Source organism: Acomys russatus, chromosome 1 (assembly GCF_903995435.1).
Source record: "Acomys russatus chromosome 1, mAcoRus1.1, whole genome shotgun sequence".
Classification (NCBI taxonomy): domain Eukaryota; kingdom Metazoa; phylum Chordata; class Mammalia; order Rodentia; family Muridae; genus Acomys; species Acomys russatus.
In genome coordinates, this window is record NC_067137.1 from 110060607 (window position 1) to 110078536 (window position 17930).

Consider the following 17930-nt stretch of genomic DNA (forward strand, 5'->3'; position numbering starts at 1 on the left):
CTCAGAGCCATCTGAGACCACCAAAAACCAATGATCCTACCACAGCAAGTCCTGGAGATACTAACACCCCAGAAGCACAAGAAGATTTTAAATCTGGGGTGATGAAAATGATAGAAACCTTGAAGGAGAAAAATAAATCTCTCAAATAAATACAGGAAAATACATTCAAACAGATGAAGGAATTGAATAAATCTTTTAAGGAATTATAGGAAAATACAATCAAACAAGAGAAAGAAATAAAAGAAATGAATAAAACTGTTCAAGATATAAAAATGGAATTAAAAGCAACAAAGAAAACACAATCTGAGGCAATCATGGAATTGGACAACCTAGGGAAGAGAACAGGAACTGCAGACATAAGCAATACCAAAAGAATACAAGAGATGGAAGAGAGAATCTCAAGTGTAGAAGATACTGTTGGATTAATCAATATATACATCAAAGAAAACGTTAACTAAAAAGTTTCTGATAAAAAATCCAATAAATCTGGGACACTATAAAAATACCAAACCTAAGAATAATAATAGGAATAGAAGGAGAAGACTTCAAGATCCACGGCCCAGAAAACATTTTGAACAAAATTGTATAAGAAAATGTCCCCAACCATTTTTGACCACGTCCCTTTGATGGGGAGGCCTGGTGGCACTCAGAGGAAGGATAGCAGGCTACCAAGAAGAGACTTGATACCCTATGAGTATATACGGGGGAGGAGGTCCCCCTCAGTCACAGTCAAGGGGAAGGGAGTAGGGGGAAAGTGAGAGGAAGGGAGGAATGAGAGGATACAAAGGAGGGGGGCTACAGTCGGGATATAAAGATGTAATATGAATAAATTAATAAAATGTTTTTTAAAAGAATCAAAATACTAAATGTACTGAACAATGAAAGAATATTAAACGCTGTTAAGAGAAAAAGGCCAAGTAACATATAAAGTCAAACCTATCAGAATTACATCTGACTTCTCAACAGGGACTATGAAAGCCAGAAGGGCCTGGATGGATGTCATGCAGACACTAAGAGACCACAGATGTCAACCCAGACTACTATACCCAATGAAGCTATCAATCACCATAGATGGAGAAAACAAGATATTCCATGACAAAACCAAGTTTAAACAGTACCTAGCCACAAACCCGGCTATACTAGAAGTAAAACTTCAACCCAGGGAGGCTAATTACATCCAGGAAAAGGCAGGAAATAAATAACCCCATATGGGCAAAACCAAAAGAAAGGAAACACACACTCTTTCTCTCCCACACCAAAGTCAAAATTACAGGAAAAACCACTATTCATTAATATCTCTCAACATCAATGGTCTCAACTCCCCAATAAAAAAAAACACAGATTAACAGAATAGATGCAAAAACAGGACACATCATTCTGCTAATACAAGAAACACATCTTAGCAATAAAGATAGACATTACCTCAGTGTAAAGGGCTGGGAAAAAAGTATTCCAAGAAAATCAAGAAGCAAGCTGGAATAGCCATTTTACTATCTAATAGAATAGACTTTCAACCAAAACTAATCAAAAGATACAGGGAAGGAAGCTTCATACTCATCAATGGAAAACTACACCAAGATGATGCCTCAATTCTGAACATCTGTGTCCCAAATGCAGGAGCACCCACATTCATAAAAGAAATGTTGCTAAAGCTTAAATCACACATCAAACCCCACACATTAATAGTGGGAGACACTTCAACACCCAGCTCTCACCAATAGACAGATCATTGAAACAGAAACTAAATGGAGAAATAATGAAACTAGCAGATGTCATGACTCAAATGGACCTAAAAGATATCTACAGAACATTTCACTCAAACACAGAAGAATATTACTTCTCAGCACCTCACAGAACCTTCTCCAAAACTGACCATATACTTGGTCACAAAGCAAACCTCAACAGATACAAGAAGATCAAAAATCTGTTTGCATCTTATCAGACCATGGTGGATTAAAGCTGGAACTCAACAACAACAGAAATAACAGAAAGCTTACACATTCATGGAAACTGAACAACTCCCTATTCAATGACCTCTGGGTCGGGGACAAAATAAAAAAATAAATTACAGACTTCCTAGAATTCAATGAAAATGAAGGCATAACATAACCAAACTTATGGGACACAATGAAACCAGTGCTAAACAGAAAGTTCATAGCACTAAGTGCTTTCAAAAAGAAACTGGAGAGATCTCATACTAGCACCTTAACAGCACACTTGAAAGCTCTAGAAAAAAGAAACAAACACACCAAAGAAGAGTAGATGACAGGAAATCATTAAACACAGCACTGAAATCAATAAATTAGAAACAAAGAGAACAATTCAAAGAATCAACGAAACCAAGAGCTTGTTTTTCAGAAAATCAACAAGACAGACAAACCCTTAGCCAAACTAACTAAAAGGCAGAGAGACAATACCCAAATTAACAAAATCAGAAATGAAAAGGGGGACATAACAACAGACACTGAGGAAATACAAAGAATCATTAGGTCTTACTTCAAAAGACTATGGATTACTACTCAGCTACTAAAAACAAGGAAATTTTGAAGTTTGCACGTAAATAGATGGAACTAGAAATTAGAAATGATCATCCTGAATGAGGTGACCCAGACCCAGAAAGGCATGCATGGTATATACTCACTTATAAGCGAATACTAGCCATTTAATACAGGATAACCACACTACAATACACATATGTAAAAAAGCTAAATAACAAGGAGGACTCTAGGGAGAATGTTTAATTCTCCTTCAGAAGGGCAAATAGAATAGACATTGGAAGCAGTTGAAGAGAAGGAACAGGACAGGACAGGAACCTACCATACATATCCTCTGACAGACTCCATGCAGTGGGGGGATCAAAGCAGCAGGTGCTGAGACTCACAATAAAACTTTGTGGGAGAGCACAGGGAGTCTTACGGAAGAGTTGGGGATAGAAGGTCCTGGAGGTGGACAGGAGCTCTGGAAGGAGACCAATGAAGCCAACAAATCCAGGTTGGGAGGTGGGGGTGCTACAGAGACTGATGCACCAATCAAGGACCACTCATGATGAGGACCTAGAGACCCTGCCCAGATGCAGTCAATAGGCAGCACAGTCTCCTTGTGGGCCCATAATATGGGGAGTAGGGACTACCTCTGAAATGCACGATGGCACCCACTTGTTGATTACTTCTCCTGGTGGGGTAGACTTGACAAGCCACAGAGGAAGAGGATTCAGGCAGTCCAGATGATACTTGATAGACTGGGGTCAAATGGTAGGAGCAGAGGGCTCCCCCTTTCTGAGGACTAGGGGAAGGGGATAGGGGATGGGAGGGGGGACTGGGAGAAGACAAAGGAGGGGGCTACAGTCAGGATATAAAGTGAATAATTTAAATGTTAAAAAAATAAATAATAAAGCAATATATTATAAAAAGTAAAAGTTTACTTCTAAAAGGGAAAAGGAAAAAGGAAATAACTTGAGAAGTCCAGTTTTACAAGAAACATAGCATAGTGTCAAGGTTCTTTCTACAACTAAATCAAGACCACAAAGTACGGATACATAAATAGGTCAAAGAAACAATAGCTTTGAAACACATTCACAAATACACAGAAATTTGACACATGACCGGAATCACTAGGATGAAAATTATAGCATTCAATAAATGATTACCCATATGAGAGAAAAAAGAAACAAAACTGCAATCCCCCACTTTACATACACACAAGAAAATAATTACATATAGGTTCAGGCTATAAATATGAAAGGATTGTTTCTCTTTTGTGGTACTGAGGATGAAACCCACGGCTTTGCACATACTTATCAAGCACTCTACTACTAAGCAATAGTCCTAGCTCTGTTTTTTGTTTGTTTGTTTGCTTGTTTTGTTTGGTTTTGGTTTTTGGTTTGTTTGTTTGTTTGTTTGTTTTCTGAGGCAAGGTCTTGCTACTCAGAAGTTTAGACTGACCTTGAAGTAGCTATGTAGCCTAGCTGGCTTCCTGCTATGGGCTCCATAGTATGGTAACATTTTTGAAAATTTATTTATTTATTGTGTGTGTACATGAGGGTACCCAAGAGCCTTTCTGTGCTGTAGAAGTCAAAGAGCAACTTTTGGAGATCTGGTTCTCTCCTTCCATCTTGTTTTGAGGAAGGGTCTCTCTTCTTTCAAGCACTACACTCTACTCCAGGCTAGCTTGCCCATGAGCTACTGGCAGATCTTCCCCCTTATCTCACCATAGAAGTACTGGGAGTATAAATGCATCAGCTTTCTACTTGTGCACCTTGTGTTCCAAGGATGAAAGCTCAGGTCATAAGACTTGCAGAACAAGCATTTCATCCTCCAAACCACCTCCATGGCCCTAATAACAGTTTTTAATAGACTACTTTATTGTGTTACAAAAATTGAGAGACACAAACATTGGAAAGGTAACATCTTAAAGGTTTCAGTAGAGAACTGATGACTATATTTTTGTAAGATGAAGGGAAAGATTAAACACTAAATAATACACCAAAAGTAGAAACCAAAAAAAGAAAAAAATATAGCCAGCTATATTAAAATATATTCTTCAAAAACCACTATAAACAAAATAGACAAGTTACTTACATGCACAGCTGATAAAGGAACAATTTCAAAAATGATAAAGAACTTCTAGAAGATAAAAAAGAAAATAACATAAACAGATACCCCATACAACTACATAACATTCAACATTATCTATAACTAAAGAAATACAAATTAAACCCAGCCCCCCCAAAGGGATACTATTTTTTACTCACTAGATCACTAAAAGGAAATCTGCAGGCAATTGCAAATGCACACATTTCTTACATGGTAATAAGAATAATGAGAACACTTACTTGTGATAGTATAACTGATACAAGCAGCATATAAAATAACCCAGTATTATCTTCCAAAATTAAAGGCCCACAGTTCTGCTCTTAGATCTTAAAATCAAGAAAATTCAAATACGTGGATATAAAGAATAATAGACTGGAAGGCTATCACAAAACAGCTTTTAATATAAATAAATAAATAAGACATGTACCCCAAACATTCATCAAAGGGACTGTGGGTAAACAATGAAAAAGTCATATAACAGGATGACATACTGAAAAAAATAACACAAATAATCTAAACCATATGAATATGGAAGAATATCACAAATATAAAGTGTTGAAGTCACAGAACAGAATGTGGTGGTGGACACCTATAATCCCATCCCTTGGGAGGCTGAGACAAGAGAATGGCAAGTTTTAGTCCAATCTGAGCTACACAATAAACCCTGTGTAAAAACTAAGTCTTAGAAATTATGCAGTATAACTTACTTTATAGTGCACTTCAAAACAGACAAAACTAAACAATAAAAATTTTAGAAACACATGATCATATAATAAAATTATAAAGAAAATCAAGAAAAGGAAAAAAGAATGCAAAGGACAGCTTTAAATATGTCTTATTTCTTAAGAATATGAGTATTTGTATTCCTTAAATGTATAGATGTGTGTAATATTTTGCATATATAAAATAACTTGTTAATTATATATTAACAATACAGTATAAAATGTGAAGAAAATTTAAAGTATTCACAATATTATGTCCCTGATATAACTATAGTATTTAAAGAAAGTAACTATACCCAAATGCTGTCATTTCGTCCTCTTTTCATTTACTTTACTTATCAATGTACAAAACTGTTGCAAAATAAACTGCATACTTTTAAATTTTACAGTTAAATAAGGCATATATAAATATTTTGGGGAAAATATTATCACAATCCAGTAAATTAATATATCCAACATACCCAAAATTATACAATGCCCCCTTTTAATCCACCCCACTTATTTTCTTTCATTTTAACAATTTAATGTGTTTTCTGTCCTATAAGTTTACATTTTCTAGAATGTTGTTAGGTAACTGCATACAGTTTGTGCACGTTTCACCTTAATATATACTCCCAAAAAGTTTGAAAATGGCTACATCAAATTAAACTCCCACCAGCACAGGTATCAGTTTCATACTCAATACTTGATAGTCAGACTTTCCCTTTGAACCAACCCTTCCAAACCCTAAGTGGAATATTCATTAAAGTACTAGTGTGAAGTTTAGAATAAAACAACAAAACTTCCAAAGTGAAGCCACTATATAGAAATTTTAATCCAAGACTATTTCTTTTAAATGCATATTAAACCCATGGCTCTAACTAATGTGTGTAGCAATTGTAGTTTAACAAAAACACCTGATTTCCACATAAGATATCCAGGAGAATTATTAGAACATGCCTGAAGAAGTCAAACAACTCAAAAACTTGAAGTATCAGAGTACTGGACTTAAAGTGAAATACAATCTGACACAGTTACTTATTTTCAGCTTCCACAATTTGACAGAGGACAATGAATTTTAACAGAAATCTATTCTATACCGGTTTTTTTGTTTGTTTGTTTTTTTGTTTTTGTTTTTGTTTTTTTTTTTTTTTTTTTGGTTTTTCGAGACAGGGTTTCTCTGTGTAGCCTTGGCCATCCTGGACTCACTTTGTAGACCAGGCTGGCCTCGAATTCACAGCAATCTGCCTGCCTCTGCCTCCCCAGTGCCGGGATTAAAGGCGTGCACCACCACGCCCAGCTGCTATTCTATACTCTTTATATTCTTTCCAATTTAACAAGCTCCCTTCTAACCCACTGTTGCCACCATCCCTAATTTTTCTCAAAATATAGAGTCTACATTCACTATTTTTACTTCTTTGTCCTCTATTTGCAACTCAAATTCATTCAAATTTGGCTTCTGCCCTTATTACTTTACTCAAATTGTGTTTGCTGAGGGCAGACTCTCTCCATTAGTCAGCAGGCACTTTATTTCCTGATCTATTTGACTCATGTCACTTGAAGACTTCGTTAAAAGTCTTTTCTCCTGAGTCCTTAAGTTCCACTATCTCCTAAAATTTCCCATTTTTTCCCTCAGAGATCTTCAGTTTCTTGGTTGTCTGTACACATCACGCAAGTATTCATAATTCCCATGATCTTCCTCTCTTCTGATTCTGTACTTACTTGAATAATCTCCTATACCCTTATATGATTTTTGAGTCTAGCTTCAGAAAAACCTAATACCAATAAATCTTGTGGCCAATTAAGCAACACTGCCAGATGTCTTAAAAGAATATTAAATTTGTTTTCTCTCAACCTGAGTTAATATCTTTATCAATAAGTTCTATTCATGAATAAATATAATCAAATGAAGCAAAAATTCAAGACCTAGTTAAATTTTCGTGAATAAAAAAATTGTTTCTCTCCTAGTTATAAGGGCAAAATGTTCACTAGCAACCCCTACACACACACACACACACACACACACACACACACACACACACACACACAAATTACAAAGGAGACGATTTTAAAAAATCTCTATTAAATCTCAGCCTCAAATACTATTAACATTTCCTTCTAGAAATGGTTTTAACCAAGTTGAATATTAAACAGGTAGTAGGAAAAGGGAGTGTTGTAAATTCTGTTACAATAAAAGGGAAAACTCAGCTCTGCTGACTGTCTACCTGCAGTGAAAATCAAAATATTTTAATTACAAAAGCAAACATTTTACAAGCTCCTTTTAAACTATTCTGGGGCTGTCTCTAACAAGGATTCCGTTGCATGCTTTTCAATCACTTCCGCCTGGCTGGGCTGCCTTACCAGTCCATGGTGGAAGATGCGACTTGAGGTGCCGGAGTGTGTTGGTGAGGGAGCTCCCCTTTTCTGAGGGGTAAGGGAGGAGGGAGAGGGGGGGAGGGATGAGGAACGAGGCGGGGCCAGGAAGGGGCTATGATTGGGATGTAAAGTTAATTAATTAATTAATGTAAAAAAATAAATTTAAAATTTTAAAATACTCCAAAAAAATCTGTTTGGCCTGGCAATCTGTCCCCCAACTTAACTATTCTTCACCCTTCGCTGCTCACCTCTTCGCCTCCAACAAAGCCGGGATCGTACCTGGGGCTCCTGAGGCGGCGCGGGCAGGGACAGGACGGGGTCCCGCGCCTTCACAGGGACCACGGGACGGGCCGCGCGGGGGTCCCGCCTCTCCCCACCGCAGACGCCCTGAGGGGAGTCTCGGGAACAGCCGTTGCACCGAGGCCACCACGGCCCTCGACGGAAAGCTAAAGACTCCCAGGCGGAAACTACGCGGCTCCGAGGCTCCGAGGCTCGGCGGAGACGAGGCGCTTGGCTCTCCTGCGCGCCCTCGCAGCCCCCCAGAACCCTCCGGCCCCCCAAGGAGACGCGCACCTGAGCTACTACAACTCCCCGCCGCCGAGGTCTCGCGCTCCTCCCCGCGTCTTCGCCCGCGGCTCCGGAGGCGCCAGCACCCTCGCCGCACACGGCGCACGGGTCTCCCGACCGCTCCAGGCCGCCACCTGTAACTGACGCGGCGCTCTCCCTCCGCGGGGCTCACCTCCTCCCAGCACCTCACGCGGCCGCGCCCCGAGCCCCGCCCCTCACACCCCTGTCAGCCCAGGGCAGCATAGGTCCTACAAAACCGCTCCACGCCCCTCAGGTGCCCCACCCCGGCTCCTGAGAGGAACCAAGACAGCCCGGCCCTCCTTAGGGAAACCCAGCTCTTCAGTTATTTCTACTTCTCTCAGGCTTCCCCTCCCCCAAACTAGCCCCGCCCCCTCGGGGGAAAACTCTCTCTCTCTCTCTCTCTCTCTCTCTCTCTCTCTCTCTCTCTCTCTCTCTCTCTCTCTCTCTCTCCCTCTCCCCTCTCTCTCTCCCTCCCTCCCTCCCTCCCTCTCTTTCTTCAGGCACCCTTCCAGCAGCCTATCTGAATGCCTTTGCCCTCTAACTCCTGAAAGATCTAACTCAGCCAGGTAGAGCCTGAAGTGGGCTGATTGAGAAAAAGACGGAAAGCTATTGGACTGATGAACTCTGAATTAGCCCCCCCCCCCCAAATCAAGTCTTTCTTGCTAGAGGAATTTCTGTACCTTTTTGTTCAAAACGGAGACGTTGTGATTTTATGACTTTAATATTTTATAAAAAGTTTAATTATAAGCTGAAAAGCTGTTTCAGTGGCTCTCTAAAAGAGGCCCACGGTTTGATTCCCAGCACCCAGGTGGCAGCTCACAACTATCTGTAAATCCAGTTCCGGGGGATCCAGCACCCTCTGTGGACAGACGTACATGCAGTCAAAACACTCATGCATATAAAATAATAAGATAGATTTTAAGTCTAATTGTATAAAATCTTTCAGATTCATTCAAATCTCTTCACAACCGTTGCTTCGTCTTTTCTTCGGCCCTGCTAATATTCTCTGGAAGGGAATGTTAGCTAATTGTCAACCACAACTGTGTCAAAGAGTTGGCTGGCTCTATCCTTCCAGGTAAGTATCTCAATGCTGGGACTTTGGACTTGAAGGCTAATACATGAGTGTGTGTGTGTGTGTGTGTGTGTTATGTGCATGTATTTTAATCCTTAAATAGAATACATCCTTGGTTAGAAACTTCTAGATCCAAGTGACTGTCGTAACTTCTTAAGGACAAGAGTATATGTTTATCTATCGTTTACTTCCCGAAACACTTAATATAACTCAGGACACAAACACGTCACTCACACATACTGAGTCCATGCATGAAAGCTCAACAGGTAGCAGCTGAACTGGGCTAATACTTGATGCCCCAACTGAACAATTTTAACTTCTTCAATGATGCAGAAATTGCTCCAGGAATTCTATTTTCTTTCTTCCTTTTTTCTTTCTCTTCTTTTTTCTTTCTTTCTTTCTTTTTTTTTTTTTTTTTTTTTTGTTTTTTTTTGTTTTTTTTTGTTTTGTTTTGTTTTGTTTTTGGTTTTTTTGGGGTTTTTTTGTTGTTGTTGTTAATTGTTGTTGTTTTTTGAGACAGGGTTTTCTCTGTGTAGCCCTGGCTGTCCTAGACTCACTTTGTAGACCAGCCTAGCCTTGGACTCACAGAGATCCACCTGCCTCTGCCTCCAGAATGCTAGGATTAAAGACATGCGTCCAGCTGCTCCTGGCATTCTTTTTTTTTTTTTTTTTTTTTTTCCCCATAGTGCATCTGAAAACACATTCTCAGAAGCATCTATTCTGTGGACAAATATAATCCTTGCAAAATAATGAATCACTTCCCTTGTTTTATTTCAAAATGGATTCTTTCCTTTTATACTCTCAAAGGTGAGGTTGTGTGGAGACAGAGGTTATTAAACTTTTGTGTGGTCTCTTGTGTTTAACCTATTCCCATGAAAGGGTTGGTTATTATAACAGTGATCAGGCATTTTGCTTGTTTTTTTAATATTACTGATCATTTATTCCTTGAGGCAGACCTTTGGGAGGAAATACATTTAGATAGATGTAGACGGTGTAGCTTTTGTTTAGATTTTATTATGTACCAATTACTTCATTCAATAGAGGCAAATCACATTATCCCTATTCCTAATTTCTAGTCATTCTTCTTTCATCTAATGCAGTTGACAGATGTTTTATTACTCAGCCCAGGTCTATCCCTTACTATCCACTACCATACATTTGAGCTCCTAGAAGTCCCTAAATTGTCAAATTTGCATGTACCCTTCCCTTTCTCTCTCTCTTATGGGTATCACCTAGTAAACTCATGATCATGACACTCAAGTATCGCTAACCCGGCCAATGAAACCCTGTAATGCTCATCTTTGACTGAATCATGTGTCCTTCTTCAACAGTCCCACAACCATTCACCCAGTTTCCTATCATGCCACCTACAAAATATTAATGATCGTTGACTTCTTTTCTCTCTTCCCACTAAGCTTATTCTAGGTGAACTATCAGTCAGCAGATGTTATAAATCACACCTCTACTTTCTATGTAGCATACCATAACACCTGCCACATAGAAGACACTGAAATATTTGTTGAATAAGACATATCTCCAAGAGACCATGGCCCTTGTAAAACAACTTCACAAATACAAACTGTCACATGAGTCTAACATATGTGACAGATAAATATCTGCTTCCCCCAAATTGTTTCCTTCCCATTCACCTCCTAGGAAAACCACAAGAGCTGAAGCCTACAGATTCACCCGTTTGTTTAGTTGTTCAGTGGATGTTTTGAAGAGCTCACAGGATAACAGGTGCATCCTCGATATTTCAACAGCATATCAATTGCTTGCCAAATGTCAAAAGTCCCCTTCCTGGACACAAAAATAAACTATTCTGCCCACTTTCCTTGTATCCAGGTAACACCATGTGGCTAGCTCAACAGACTTTTCAGCCCAAAGTAACTTTCACTCTAGATCAAGACAACCAAAGCCAAGAAAGTCTGAACTTCACTCTCCTTCCCATCTCTTGACAACCTTACATTACTGAGCATGCTGACACTGACAGTGCAATTAATGAGACGGGAGAGGATTGAATCCTAGACTCACTTCATGAAACAAAACCCTTCCCACCACCGACTAAACTATTAATTTGTCTAATTATGTGAAGGGAAAGTAAACCTAGCAGTGTTGAACCACTAATATGTTAGCTGGTCTTTGCTACTTTGCGGGCTCTTCTCTTTCCCACCCTTTACCCAGCCTGGTTCCACCCCTATTACTAGATGGGAAAGAAGAAAGGATAGAGGGGAGAGAGAGAGATCCTTGAATCTAATTTCTTTCTTCTTGTTTCTTTTTTGAGCATGACTACTAACAAACCACAGCCAACTCCCCTGAATGACCAACTATCTCCATTCCTCTGCCTAGTGAGGCCCTTGCATTTATAAACCCTCTGAAAAGTTCCCAGAATTCTAAACGTCACACAATTGCGGAAACTATCTGCAGCTGGCGAAACCACGCCTTAGCTAGAGCACGAGGCAAAGCATAGGCAGCTGCTGTGGACAGTCTGAAGGAGCCTCAAATCTCCACACCTGGGATGAAAATGAAAGCATGATCTTAAAATATTTCTGTGTTTTTAAAGAAACCAAAGTTATAGAATTCTCACTACAAATATATGAATATTTTTTCTAGTAGCTAGCATTACTTACTCTGATTAGCACTGTCAGGAATAATGTGTGTAGACTACATAGAAAATCAGATTTCTCTCTGACTCTAGACATTGTAGTAGAAACATGAACTATGGGAATGTATTTTTAAAAGTATTAAGATTTGTTCCAAGTACATAAAGAAAAGTCTTTATGGATACACAGGCCTTTCTGTTCTTTTTCAGATGGTCATCTAATGTTGACATCTTAGTCTGAAAACAAGCAGTGTCATATCCCATCATCTCTGTCAGACTTTCTCAATCATGTTGAGAGAGATTTCTCTAGATAGGCTTCAGGGAGTCAAGTGCTATGCAAAGTTAAGTGTATCCTAGGGAATAAAAGAAGCTGTGAGTTAGGAAGTAAGCTTTGAAGGGTCTTAAATATCTTATTAAAGACTGTGCATATTAATCAGGAGGACACCTAATTGAATAAATGAGGCACTATTGCTAGTAGCTGAGTTTCTTTTTTTCTTTATTTCTCCTTCTATCTTTCCTGCATTCCTGGATCACATTGAACTAATGTAACCATGAGAAAATGGATGATCGTCAGTGTGTCACCAAGAGATCTAATCATGAGGAAGTCTCTTCTTCTATCAGTGCCCTCCCAATAAAACCTAATAAACCTCTCTAGTATAACAGTCTTTCCTCCAAACCCACAAAGCAATGAAACTTTCTAGCACCATAAAGCTCGGAGTTTCACTGAGGGCCTAATTTTTTTTTAATTCAGTTTTTAGGTGACAATAGTGCTGATAGGATCAAATGAAGTCTGTGATCATTCATGGGAAGAGCAGGGGATTAAGCAGGGCATGAAAACATGGAGCAAGCCATGTGAAACTTCCCAGGACTCCAGAACAAAGGCTCCAGGCCTCCTGGGTATTGCTAAGAAAACCGTAAACCCCCACTTGAAGTAAACTCTGTGTAAATTACAAGCAATGATTCAACCCAAATTCTGTTCTCTAGAATCCATGTGGACTGGCCAAAAATGAACCTACATTTCCCAAGACTTTTGTCTTTGACTTTATGGCTGTAAGATAAATTGGTCAAAATGAAGCTAGGTGTGGTAGCACATGCCTTTAGTTCAAGTACTCAGAAGGCAGAGGTAGGTGAGTCTCTGTCAGTTCAAGGCCAGCCTGGCCTACATAGCAATTTCCAGGACAACTACATAGAGTGACCCTGAGGGGGAAACGAAAAGTCAAAACCAGAAATCTGGTAAAACTTTGAATGGTAGAAGCGAACGATAACTTCTAATCTCTGACAAGCATCATTTCTCACAGCAAGAGACATGTACAAAGAGGCTGGCGGGGTCTACCTTGTCCTTAATTCCAATATTCAGCTCTTCTTTCCAGCTTCTTGTGCTTAGGACCACCAGAGGGCCCGGGTCAGTCTGAAGTGTTTGATGGAAGCCCCTTAGAAGTGGCAGCTACCCACAGAGGTCTCCATAGCTCCCTTTGAAGAAACCGCTCCAGCAGTTAGATATCTCTAACCTTCTAGATTCGTTGCAAGGTCTGGTTCACCTATACCAGGGCATCAGAAAGGCTCTCTAGCAACTCTCTTACAGTACCTCAATCCTACTCCCAGACATGGCCAGCTCCTCCCACGACCCTGTAAGATATTAGTCATAGGGCTGGTGAGTTGGATTAATGGGGGAAAGCATCTGCCATTATTCTTGACATTATAAATTTGATTTCCAAGCCCTACATGGTAGAAAGAGAAAACCAACTCTGAGAGTTGTGCTCTGGTGCTCAAACATATGTAAACGCACACACACACACACACACACACACACTACAACATACTAATATGATTTTAAAAGTATTATTCGAACATCAGTACATCGGTGCTTCCCTGATGAGCCTTCTGAGGCACTCTACATGTGTTCAGCTCAACTTTAAAACTATACAGCTCCTGCCACTTTTCCTTACCACTATCAACTGCAAACTTTTGGAGATATAATGGAACTGTGGAAATATGAGGAAAAAATAAATCACTGTAAAGGTCTCCTTAAAACGACTGGTAGATATATACTGCCTCTAAGTTGCGAGTTTATCATAAGGGAACAGACTTTCAACTTTTCAAACTGAGAAAGTTAGGGTTTGTTTTGTTTTGTTTTCCCCTGTCAGAAGATTAAGCATCTTTCTGTGTTGAGGCAAGCTCTGCTCAGCTCACTGAGAGTAGACGACAGTGTGCTTATCTAAAAAATACATAATGAGGAATTGTACTGTGCTTGAATATTTGCAGCTTACAGCTCGCTATGACACCGTGTGAGGAACATCAAGAAACCAATGACAATCAGAGCATCACGCAGAGAGAGCCTTGGAACCCAGACTTAGAGAGTTAGGAGGAAAATGAATGCTAACAGCATCAAGTCATAATACCTATCACCAATCCTAAAGAAGACACTAGCCAACCACAGTTACTGGCAAGCTGTGTGGACATACTATGGAGGTAAGTCCTAAATGTAAGCCTTCTCCTCCGAAGGAGATCACAGAATTAGCCCAGGAATAAGAGCCAGTGTGTTTCCCTACCCTGGGGATTTGGTTTCGGCTATATAATTTATAACTCATTTTTCTCAAGAGAATGAAGTGGAAGCTAAAGTTCTGAGCTTGAGTCTTAAGTAACTTTGTGTTTTCTAACTCGTGTCCTCCTTCTACCAATGCTAGAAGATTTTCCCAGGTCAGTCACTAGAAAGTGAGAGACCTGGCCTGAAACAGCTCATGCCCAGACAACCAACAGACACATAAGAAATAACAGAGGTCCGTTCTTTCATAACAGAATGCCTGGAGACCAAGCTTACACTTAAATAATTCTTTGGCATATCCGTCATGATTTTTCTGGTATGGGTAACAGATATGTGCCAGAATTCAGACCAGTGTCCCCAGAACACACAGGTCACTAGGGAACCGTGTCTTGCTGTTGAGCCAATGACAATTTAAGGGATTTAACTCTCACTCTCAGTAAAATCCCATTCAATTATTTCAGTTATTTGAGTTTGGAGAGAAAATCTATATATTCATCACAGAAGAAGAATGACTTGAAAACTCTTCAGAAGGCAGCTTCAGAATAGTAATCATTGTAATTTTCCTTTAAAACCATTATCTAGATTCGTAAGACACAGAGGAATCAAATGGTGCTAATTTGCAAGTTCATCTCTACTAGATGGCTCTCACAGTGCTGGAAGGTGCCTCTGAACACTACTGGAAGAGAAAGGTCATCATCCATCTGACACAGCTGTGAACCCCATCAGCTATAATAATGGCTGTCCTCGTAAGGTATACCCACTGGTATAATAGTGGCACAAATGGTACGTGGGTAACTAATCACTCTCTGATTGGATTTAAGGCCCACTTGCACCATTATTGAGGATCAAGAATCTGTGACTAGATAGGTCCTAGGCCCAAGGAAAGGCTCTGCTACCACTGTTCTGCTAACCGGACATAGTATTTAAATGACTCCTATTGACTTACTCTTATGCTCTTGGATGAATGCATCTCTCAATCCTCGTCAGAGGCACGTCTTCTTGCAGTAGACAGAAGTTAGCTCAGAGACCCATAAGTAATGAGAGACAGAAGAGATTGCAGAGTGCTCAGCCCTAAATGGGAAGTCTCTGTAGCACCTCCTTACAAAGTTCAGGAATCTTCATGGAAGAGTGACCAGAGAGATTATAAGGGTCAGGGGTGGCAAGTGACTACAAGAAAACAGTATTTTCAAGACACAACAGGGCAGTCACACATATGAACTCACAGTGGCTAAAGGCTCAAACCAGATGAAATCCTAGCAAGGCGGGGAGGGGTGGACTTTGTCCCAGTCCTAGCTGAGGAACTAGTCACAGTTAATAGTTGCGGGGAGAGAATCCGTTTTCTTTAAGGGTGTAGCCCAAGTAGGTTGAGCACAATCCAGGGAAGGCCCCACACCCAGGAGTTTCAGTGGAGTGAGAGAGAGAGAGAGACAGAGAGAGAGACAGAGAGAGAGACAGAGACAGAGACAGAGAGAGAGAGACAGAGAGAGAGAATGTGCAGTTGGGTGGGTTGGAAGGTGTGGTTACATTTGGGAGGAATTGGGGGAGAAGTAAACATGATCAAAACATATTGAATGAAATTCTCAAAGAATTAATAAAATATTATGTAAAAATGTAATTACTATCTGAAATATAATTTGAAACTATTTTTTGTAATTTTTGTTTTCAGCAGTTAGGACCTCCAAGCAAAATCTTTAGGTGGTTTAGATTGCCAAGGCTTCCTCTTACTTTTAATCTTACTTTAAACTAAGACCGTAAGGAAAATTCATGAATAAATGTGATTGATACATGAATCAAAAATCCACAGACTTTTTTTTTTCAGGCACTTGTGTGTTTAGTTTGTTCGTTTAAAGTATACATTGACCACGTCCCCTGGATGGGGAGGCCTGGTGGCACTCAGAGGAAGGATAGCAGGCTACCAAGAAGAGACTTGATACCCTATGAGCATATACAGGGGGAGGAGGTCCCCCTCAGTCACAGTCATAGGGAGGGGAGTAGGGGGAAAGCGGGAGGGAGGGAAGAATGGGAGGATACAAGGGATGGGATAACCATTGAGATGTAATATGAATGAATTAATAAAATATACATATAAACAAAAAACAAAAAAGTACACATTGGGTTCTGAATGAATTAGGACCACGGGAAGAGTCATCAAAACACTTTATAGCCCTCCTTTTTCAGACTTTCCTTCTTCCTTTAGCATTCCCAGATTTTTGCTAGCTTCTATTCTAGGATTGGTGTACTTTTTCAGGAAGTGTGGGAGGTTTACAATCCGTCTCCGTTTGATGCAAATTCTATTTACCAAAAGAAATAAACAACAAAATGCATTTGTGGCCCAACTGGATAGCAGCTCCATAAAGTCACTTCTAACTCTTGGTGACAGTGCTCAAGGGATGGGATAAGGTCTTTGAGGACCAGTGAAGCATGCCTTTCCATTCCTGAAAAACATCTCCCCAGGAAACAATTTGATGGTGCCTTCAGAGCATGAACTTGCTTGGCCGCACAGACATCTCATCATCACCCCTGTCCATCTCATAGCACATCCCTGACGAATAACAATAGCTCTTCTGGGAGTGTACAGTGACTACATCTCCCATAGCAAGGGAGGGGTAAGGGGAGCCAGACAACACACTGGCCAAATAAATGTGCGTGTACACATGCCCATACACAACTCTTAGACATTGGGAAATATAAACGCTGCTAATCAAGACCACCTTATATAGCTGGGAATAAAGTCAGAAAGGACTTTCCTTCTCCAATCCAAATTTACACATAAACATACACCGGAGTGATCACGGCTGCAACATGGCAGACAATATGCTCCTTGTTCAGGTGAGGTGTGCAACAACCATAGAATTAGTGACTATTATTGTCTAGACTTTATGGATAAGAAATTTTTCAAGGTCGCAAAGATTGAGGAAAAATTTGAACCAAAAGGATGCATGCAACTAAGATTCAAAATCTTTTTCCCTTGCCAAGTAGTGGTTTATACCTATAATTCCAGCATGCAGCAAGCAGAGGAAAGAGGAATCTGAGCGATCGAGGCCAGAATTAACTTCATAGCAAGTAAAAAAGAAAACAAAACAAAAACCAAAAAACTCTTTTCGCTAAATCACAGACTTGGTTGGGAAACCATAAAGCTGTCTTTACATAAACCCGGTTCATCACTTAAAACCTGCAAGAATCTCCGTTTTGTCCATTTACTGATCTGTGACTGTTCTAGACAGAGTTCTGATGAGAAGTAGAAATTCATTCAAATCACCTCTCATAAAAGATGGAGAATGGACTTCTGCTCCCAGCCCCAACGGGAGTCTGACCAAGTAGCGCTCAGAAAGGGCAATGCTTGGGGCAGTTCACACATTGCTCACCTCCCATCTTGTGTACCTAAACATTCCAGCCGGCATCTTTGAGCCTCTAATCCACTGGAACCACTAGACCTTAGGCTCAGAGTCCACCGCTT